This window comes from Palaemon carinicauda, chromosome 10 (assembly GCF_036898095.1).
Source record: "Palaemon carinicauda isolate YSFRI2023 chromosome 10, ASM3689809v2, whole genome shotgun sequence".
Taxonomy (NCBI): Eukaryota; Metazoa; Arthropoda; class Malacostraca; order Decapoda; family Palaemonidae; genus Palaemon; species Palaemon carinicauda.
The window spans coordinates 85,925,596-85,935,391 of NC_090734.1; the positions used below are offsets into that span (position 1 = coordinate 85,925,596).

Genomic DNA, 9,796 nt, shown 5'->3' on the forward strand with positions numbered 1-9,796 from the left:
GGAATATGTGAGTGGTAGGCAATTTTGTAGCTGCTCTAGCCTGTCATGGAGCGGGCATCTGTGTCACTGCATTAATATTGGCTTCAGTCACTGTTGAGTAGTTGTTCTCTTCGTCAGGAGTGCATGTGTAGATGGAGGTCTTGAAGGTGATGAAGTGGCTGTCCATAAGGATGTCGATAATGGTCATCAGGTCCTTCATGAGCAAGGTATCGACATAGCAAATGATGGTGCGAAGAGGTTCGGGCAAGCATCGTACCCAAAGGGCACAAAGTGGGTTCAGTTTCTGAGGAGAGCCGTCTCCGGCAGGTTTAAAGCGACCGATGCTAGTAATTTCAATGAGATTGAGCGATATTGCTTGGTACCCCAACAGCTGTTGCCAGAGCTAAAAACCCGTGGCTATGCAGGCTGCTGGTAATGTTGAGTACTGCTCCAGGATATATTTTTTGAGGGCATCATAGTCTACTTGGGTAACTCATTGGTTGCAAAGCCAATCGAAGATTTCTAGGAAAGTGTCCTCGAGATCGCTGCAAGGACATAGTCTGCTTTGGTGCTTGAATGACGCATGCCCTAGATGCAAAAGTGAACTTCGGCGTGCTAAAACCAGGCGAACGCGATGGGCGGAAATTTTATCAAAGCGGTCTGTGTTGAAAAGTCAAGTTTGGTCGGTGGCATTGTAAAAAGGGTAGGGTGAATGGATGGGTGAAAAAGGTAGTGGGGAGTAGTCACTCTAGTGGTCAAAAACGTTATAACATATATATATATATATATATATATATATATATATATATATATATATATATATATATATATATATATATATATATATATATATATATATATATATATATATATATATATATATATACATAGGCAAAGTGAATGCAAGTAAAGTTCATTAACTAGATTACGAGCTTATATACCAGCAGTTTAGAGTAAGAATGTCACAAAAATTAAAACAATCTTAAACTTGCTACGGCAAGCTTAATCAGATTTTTCTGTTATCAGTGTGAGGAGAGAAATAAAAAAAGCAATAGCATTATATTGTATGACCACGTATGAAAAAAATGCGGTACAGATCTTATACAAACCCAGTCCTCTGAGCTCTCAGGTCACCACTCCTTTGTGTGATCACATTTACTGTATATTACTAAGTTGTAATTATGCTCTAAGAATGTTTATCATATCTTGATGACAATCACATCCAACCTTCTTTCTTTCATCAAAATCTTTTACTTTTTCTTCTTGAAAGGTTCTTATTTCATAGAACCATATTTTTAAAGATAATTGTCCAAGATTTGCAAGAAAAATCAAAGGTCACTGAGAAAACGCTTGTATCTGTTGTTTAAGTTTAGATAAGATATAGAACTAAAGTTCATCACTTTCCCTTAAAGCATATAATCGTTTTTTCCTGCCATCATCTTAAAATATTTCAGTGGATGGAGTCTTGCCTATATAAAAATAGAAAAAACACGGAAGTCACTGGACAGACGATTAATGAAAATAAAAGCCAGTTCTTTAAGAAATATTTCCACGTAAAAACCATTGAGTAGTTTCATCTCTCTCTCTCTCTCTCTCTCTCTCTCTCTCTCTCTCTCTCTCTCAAGTCAAGAGAGTGAAATGTTTATCTTTCCTTTCAGACATTATTTTTCTGAGTTGTCTCACGACGAACGGTGTCACTCCTCAAGAGAATCTGAAGGGCTTTCAACGGCTCTTCTAATCAGCCTGACGTCTTGACACCTTGAACAAAGGTTGCATTTATGAACTGTATATCTATAAAGTTTACCTATATATTTATTCAAAAGGTTTTAAATGCACTTATGTCATATGATACAGAATGAAATTAAAGGCCGCATATGTAAACTTAAAGCAGTTTGAACCAAAGAACCTTATATGCATCTCGAATCTTGTAATTTATGAGGTTTCATGATTCATTTCATAGAATATTTTAGATGAGATATTACCGAGACTCGCAGCGTTAACTGTTACTCAAAATTTCTTTTCACTGGAATAATAAACGTACAACAATCGACACACGCAAAGATATATATATATATATATATATATATATATATATATATATATATATATATATATATATATATATATATATATATATATATATATATAGGTAAGCGTATATGTATGTATTTATATACACGTGTGTGTGCTTTTTCATGCAAGTTCTCTTAGTAAAGTAATGGGCATTAAAATAAGTGAGAAGTTTCACAAAAAACAATACAGCTTACGTAAAATAACGCTTTCACTAAATATACATTAACCACATACATGCTTTATCATAATATGATAAATAAAATTGTTTACGTGTGTGTGCAGATAAAAATCAGCATATTGTGCTAAAATATGAATACATTTGTACCTAATATTGGGATCGAACCCTAGTCTCTTTGAATGAAAGGCAAGGTGGCTACCAACCATGCCACCAGAAGTTGGAACGTAAGTGGTAACTGCATTTCAGGATTTACTTGCTGAGACATTTAGCCTCATCCTAGCGAGTTTTTTTTTATTTTTGATCGGTGCTTTCATCTCCAACCCACTGGAAATCCCCCCCCCCCCCTTATTAATTTTGCATAACACCGATCCAAGTGGTCTTGAGACAGTAATGAGTGGTCACTTTTCAGTTCCCCTTCTGCTTTACGACAGTTGCATCACATGCAGGCTACTCAGGCTATACCAAGACCGTCATTAGAGATGGCTTTGGCTATACTGGCGTGTTCAAATGACTTGTGGAATCAGAATTTTTTCTTAGCCATTGCCTTTAATAGCCCAGTGAGTGTTTGTTCCTCAACTTGCTCAATGTAGTCCATTTTTAAAATGGCATGACAACAACATTTTCACAATTGCTAGTAACCATCAGTCTTCCACCCCTTTTGGAACTGCAAAAAGATGGTCAACCAGCCATGGAAAGAAAATACATGTTCCTCAACCATTTCTCATATCAGATTACAATTATATGGGAGGAGTGGACCTCTTAGACTGGCTTATTCAGAAGTATCGTAACACCGTTAGATCTAGTGATTTAGTCTATTAACAAGTTTCCTTGATACTGTAATGTAAATTCCTTGATTATACTTTTTTTTTGTAAATGGAAATACTATATTTGATTTCAAGAGGTCAGTTACAAAAGCATATGCTGTATTATAGTCTTAATCTCAAATGATCTGGTATTAGGCTTTTCATGATAAAAAAGGAACGTGGAGACAAAAAGATTCTTGAAAAAATAATTCCATTAAAGATTAAATAAAAACTTTAAAGGAAAACAATTTTAAGATAATAAAAGAAGACACTGGAATTTAAAAAATCACATAAAACCTTAATCTTCATTTTGGAAAGAACGACGTAAGCAAAAAATATTTTTTAGGTGATGGAAAATAAATATATCATTGATAAAGTAAAGCTATATAAATGGAATGATGAATAAAGATAATGGTGCATCTATTATACCCATAGAGGGGGTTGCATGAAAATGCTCTGGCTATAGAGAATTAAATAAAGATTCCACTGGGCTCAGGTTATTCGTTAGAAACAATCTGATTACTCTGCCAAACAAATCTACTTTTAGTTTCGCTTCTGATTTAAGGTAATGGTTAAGTGAAAATATACTTTATAATATCGGGACTTCGTTATTCGTAGAACTCCTTTGCTTTATTGACCTAAAATACTTGTGTATGCGTTTACGTGTGTTATTTATTGTTTGTTAGTGTATTTATGTCTGTGATTCCCTTACCCTAATGAAGAATGAACAGATTTGCTTCTAAGGCAATGGGACTGATTTTTTCTTAATGCGAATTGTATACTGATAAATAAACTATTTTAAATGAAAAACTAAAAAACGAATTTTTTAACAGAAATCGCTCACAAGGATTTAGATTAATAATAACTAACACAGGATTCATGACGTCCATCCAGACCAATCCTTTGCCCGATAAGGCGATATCAATAACTGAATTAAACAATAAACCTATAAATAATAACTAAATTTTATTTCGTATTACCTAATATTTCACGAGATTTAAATGGAAAATAAATAAACATGATGTTTCTGGTGTAAAAATAGTACTGATGATCATTTATTTCATTTTATCTTTTACTCTAAAAAGGAAATGAGATCGTTTATATGCAATGAATAATTTGGTGAAATTTCGAAGAGAATATTTATCTTTTATGAATCAACTAGGTTTTATTTTATATACAATAAAAAACATATCTTATCACAAAACTATGTGACAATTGGAAATAAAAAGGAAGTTTCCCATTTTTCCCTTAGATAGAAGTATAATTAAAACATTGTTTCTCCATTAGAGTTACTTTAATTGCGGCTATAATTGCTTAGGATTTTGTATGCTTGCTACGATTCCGTTGATAACCAAAAACCATTAATTATATCTCCTATCATCTCCTATTTATCGATTAATCCTCTAGGTGATTTAATAGTTTCAATGAAAATGAAATGAATTAAGACGGCCAACCTTAAAAACACCAGAAACTCTCAAAGCTTAAACTATCAGAAAGGAATTTTGAAAAATATGGATTTTCTTACGTGGGAGACATGTGCGGTTCCAATATGATATTTCAAATGAGAGAGAGAGAGAGAGAGAGAGAGAGAGAGAGAGAGAGAGAGAGAGAGAGAGAGAGAGAGAGAGAGAGAGAGAGAGAGAATTCATGTGACTTCTCTATCCTTTTACGTTTAACAAACATCAGAACCATTTACCTCATTTTACCTTTGTCTCTCGGAGGCAATAAAAAGAATTATCTCAGCAACTAAAACTATTGAATTACTGAAAACCTTCATATTAGAAACTTATCGTTTTTTGTAACAAACTCGATGAGAAATCATCTCGGAGAGTAGACAAAAGCCAGAGACCAATAGTATTGAAAACTACTCTTTAGAAATTCAGAATTTTAGGTTGCAAGTATATTTTTCTCTGGAGCTGACCGCTTTCATTGAAATATAAATACTCCCGTTCACCCTTTCACAAGCTATAAAAGTGCATATTAGAGTATTTTGAAAATGTTCAATGAAGAAATTCATAGGAATAAATTAAATCACTCAATTAGATCCCACCTAAGTTCCTAAATTACTAGAATGATATAAACTACATTTCCAAGTTTCACGGAATTCATAATAAAATACATCCACATGAATGCCTCTAAATATGTCCCAAGCTTTTCTATATTAGAAATTTAAATAAACCTGCATCGTTATCATTACAGTGTGTTTTGGGGGCAGGGGTAATAACGTATAACTATCGCTTAATAATCTCCATCTTATAATATATCAAAAGGAACTTCATTTTCCAAATGTAAAATGGCTGACATTAAAGATAATGAGATGTTTTTCCCTGGGTGCGAGAGAGAAGGGTCCCGAGAAATCTTTTACAAACGAGGGATATTCAGGGTCTTCTAAATGACTTCCTTTCCAGTCATTCATCATCTCTTTACTGAAGATCTGAACGTGGGTGACCTCTTCCCCTTTGCCTTCATCTGCCGAGATATATAGCTTTTTCTGTGTGATCCTGGTAGTGAAATTGAGCCAAAAATGTCTTTGAAAGGGGTAAAGGAAGCAATTTTCTGATATGTCTTCAAATTGTGGAGATGGCTTAAATTACCGTACACACAATGCAGACGATGTTAAAAAAGGGAGTTATGTGATATATTAGGGAAGTGAAAATCAGTTTTTATGACAGTGCACGTTATGTAGTTTTGTAAATTCCACAAGAAAAGCGAAGCAAGGCAAATGCTCCCATTATTGATTGCAACACAAGGGATTGAAGTAATTCGTATAGTTATCTGTGAATACAAAAAAGAAAAAAAAATCATCAATATCCATTCTTGCTAATATTTAAAACGTGATCGCCACTTCTGTTGGATATACACACACTGACCTCGATGTTTGGTAAACATTATCTTTTGTACAGTACCAGATGTTAGTCAGTCGGATGTTCCGAATTGAGTTATTGTTATAGATGTTTATATTGCCATAAGGAGTATGCTGAACATTTCAGGAATATGGCTTGATTTAGTATAAATTTTAATCTGACAAGATTTTACTCCTACCTTTCCGCCAAAATCCTTCGTCCTAATCTTCACCGTCTAACATAATGCATTATGCATTTTCACTGAGATCCTCCGTATCTGTAAATTGTGTCATTCCTTCTCTCCCAATCAAACATTTTTCTTAAAAATCTTCAATGAGGTTCGGATTCCATGGTCGTTAGGTAAGGGTCTCCTACAGGTATAACTCCTCTTTGATATTTTAAGCTAACTCTAATTGCCTTCAACTTTTTAAGAATATACAGTATGTATATATATATATATATATATATATATATATATATATATATATATATATATATATATATATATATATATATATATATATATATATATATATATATATATATATATATATATATATATGTATGGATAGATAGATGGATACTGTATCAGAATATTATCACTTATCATAACACAACATGGATTCCTTGCTCTAATTTTAGAGCAATTTCTCAGATTGAGATACTTAAACAACTCGATGGTCCCACCTTGTAGACTTCACCGTAAACAAAGAAATAAGTTCTGTCACAAATACCGAAATTCACTTCAAGAAGAACGAAGGAGTTGAAAGTCTTCCATGAATAAAGGGAACAAAATAGCCGTCTTGTATTCTGAGAAGACGAAGAGAGCATCCGTTACAGTTGGGTAATTGGGTTTTGCTGTGAATTCCTGCCGATAATGACGTTCTTCAGATCAGGTAAGAAGATCTCTCTCTCTCTCTCTCTCTCTCTCTCTCTCTCTCTCTCTCTCTCTCTCTCTCTCTCTCTCTCTCTCTCTCTCTCGAAATAGCCAAATTTGCTGAGAATAATAAACTTGGCATTAAATGCGGGAACTGAGATGAAGAAGCGTTGAGGGAAAATCTAATGAAGCTAGGAAAATGGTCCAGAATATGGCAATTGCCTTTTAATTGTAAAGTCATGCATATAGGTTATAATAACCCACAATCAGATTAATTAATGCTGGCAAATGAAATAGAAAGTGTGGACCAGGAAGAAGATCTCGGTAGTAATATTAGCAAGGAGTTAAGGTTCACAAAACAGAGCATAAGAGCTGAAAAGAAAGCACAAAAACTAATAGGTTACATGAAGAGACAATTCATATACAGAAACAAAGACACGGTACTACAGCTGTACACGACAGTAATAAGACCCCATCTAGAATACTGAATCTAATTCTGGGCTGCAAGTATTCAGAAGGGTATAGATAGTCAGGAAGTAGTATAAGCTAGGATCACCAAACTTATTCCAACACTAAGGCAATAGACGGAGGATGGAATGTTTGAACTTGTCAGATCTACAGACCCGACGACTTTGGGGACAGTTAATAGAGGTCTTCAAAATTATTTAAGGAATTATAAATGTCTATACCCACAATCTATTTAAGCTTAGCATAAATCAGCCCAGAGATCCAAATAGGAATTTAAAAAATACAACACCACTCAATGTGGCAAAATATCCCCATTAGAAAATTATGGTAGCTCATGTTAATATCTATAGTTTGCCATTAGTGTTATTCAATCTGGCCACAGGAATGACTTCAAATGTTATTGGCAATCAAAGTCACACGAGCAAGAATTCGTGGCTTCAGCCTGACGCGAAATAGGCAATCACACTTTGCAGGATGTTGGGAAAAGGCAAGATCCTGCTCGGCAATTGAGAAATTGTTCTTCGGCGATGGACTTTGTGGTAAAGTGGGCCAGATGTTATTCAATATATAAGAGAGACAGTTTGGAGAGATTTCTTCAGTAGTAAAAAGTTTTGACGAGATTAATGAGATATGAATGAGATGAACTAGGAATATCGTGATAAAACTGTCCTTCATTTAAAGAGGGGTATATTAGTTGGAATGAAATGGTTATTTTGATATGCTAATGGGATGGTTAAGTTGAAAATCAAAGATAGAGTGAGGTCCATTCCATTGGAGGAGAAATGGAAAAAAAAATCTGTAATTCTAGAATATAGAGATTCAGTCAAAAACATGATTCAATTAGTAAGTTTAGAATATAAAGATTCACCAAAAGAAAAATCAGTTTGTAAGTCTAAAATATAAATATTTTGTTGAAAAAATGATTCAATTTGTAAGTTTAGAATATAAAGATTAAATAAAAAAATAAGTTTGTAAGTGTAGTATATAAAGATTAAATTAAAACATATAATTACTTAACTAAGATTTTAACTGTAAAAAGACCAAATAACTTCTTCCAGGGCCGGATTTAGGGGGGGGGGGGAGGCAAAGAGGGCACCTGCCCAGGGGCCTCCACATCTTAGGGGGCCTCAAATAAAGGACCAAGGCTTAAATAATTTTTAATTTCAATAATTATATAAGGAATAAAAACACTTATTCAAGGATATCACCCAACCTGTGAAGCTCTTGCCAAAATAACAAGCGATGAAAATTGGCAAGCCAAAGCACGGTATGAGGCCAATGGACTCCATGACAAGATTCTCAAATTAGAGACTGCCATTTATGTTGTTTTTTGGCATGACATTCGTGGCCAAGTTAATGCTACAAGTAACACACTGTAAGATCCAAAACTTGATCTGAACACAGTAGTAGCAGTGTTGAAGTCCTTGGAATGTTTTGTCCGTGAAAAGCGAGAGTGATTTAATGTTTATGAGAAGGGACAGGACTTATCTGGAACCGATGAATATTCTCCACCACGCATTTGCCACCGCAATGTGCGCCTGAATCCATTGGATTATGAACGATTGAGGAAGTAACTCTTTCTCACTCTGAAAAGTTTCCTGTTGATAATTTTCTTCCAGTAATTGATCAGTTTTTGAGTTCCCTTAATCAACGTTTGAAGGCCTACGAGAACACCTGTTCCCTTTTCAGTTTGTTATCTGGACTGGAATCACTGAGCTGTTCTAAAATAGAAGCAGCTACAGTAAAATTAGTTTGTGAATATAAAGATGATCTGGATCAATCACTTGGTGTTGAACTTGTACAGTTTGCAGCTTTTTTCATCCAGTTTCTGGATGATTATGTTAAGACTGATAGCTTTGGAAGGAACATTTCCTTTAAAAATTGCTGCTAGACAAGAAAGTTGCAGATACTTTTCCTAATGTTGAGATAATGCTACGGATGTATTTGGTGCTTATGGTCACAAATTGCTCTTGAGAACGTTCTTTCAGCAAAATGAACTATATCAAAAACAGACTTCGTACTACAATGCATCATGATCGACTCAGTCACCTGGCTTTGATGAGCATTGAGTATGATATCCTCAGAGACATTGACTTTGACATATTGATCACCAAGTTTGGAAGGACCAAATCTCGTAAAGTGTCTGGTCTGTAAATAGAGATACCGCTATAGTTTTTCTATTCTACGAAGAAACTTTGGTTTTGACTTTAAGGTTGGCGGAACTGAGTATGGGTCATGCTTCCTAATCACCTTCGAAAAATGGTCAGTATGTACAGTTCAGGTGTGAAGAGTCCTGATGAGTGAAGACAAACTAACATATTTAGATTTATGGTAATAAAACATGCTATTTATTTGGAATAGGTTTTCATAATCTTTTTATACTCGAGTGTACAGTCAGGAGAGGTCATTTTGCACACGTGATTAAGATGACCAAAATTCATTACTGGTAGGACCAGCAATGATGATTTCCCGGTGGAGCTTACAGCGCCCCCCGGTGAGGCTTGCTTTGCTTGCCACCCGCCTGAAGCAGGGTGGGCTTCAACACATAGATTTCCCAGGGACCTCCATATGCCTA

General features: G+C 34.7%; 1 pseudogene; it reads left to right on the plus strand.

Annotated features, from left to right (window-relative positions):
* The first annotated feature begins 6,753 nt into the window (after positions 1 to 6,753).
* Positions 6,754 to 9,375, plus strand: LOC137648099 (uncharacterized; annotated as a pseudogene).
* Positions 9,376 to 9,796: the final 421 nt, after the last annotated feature.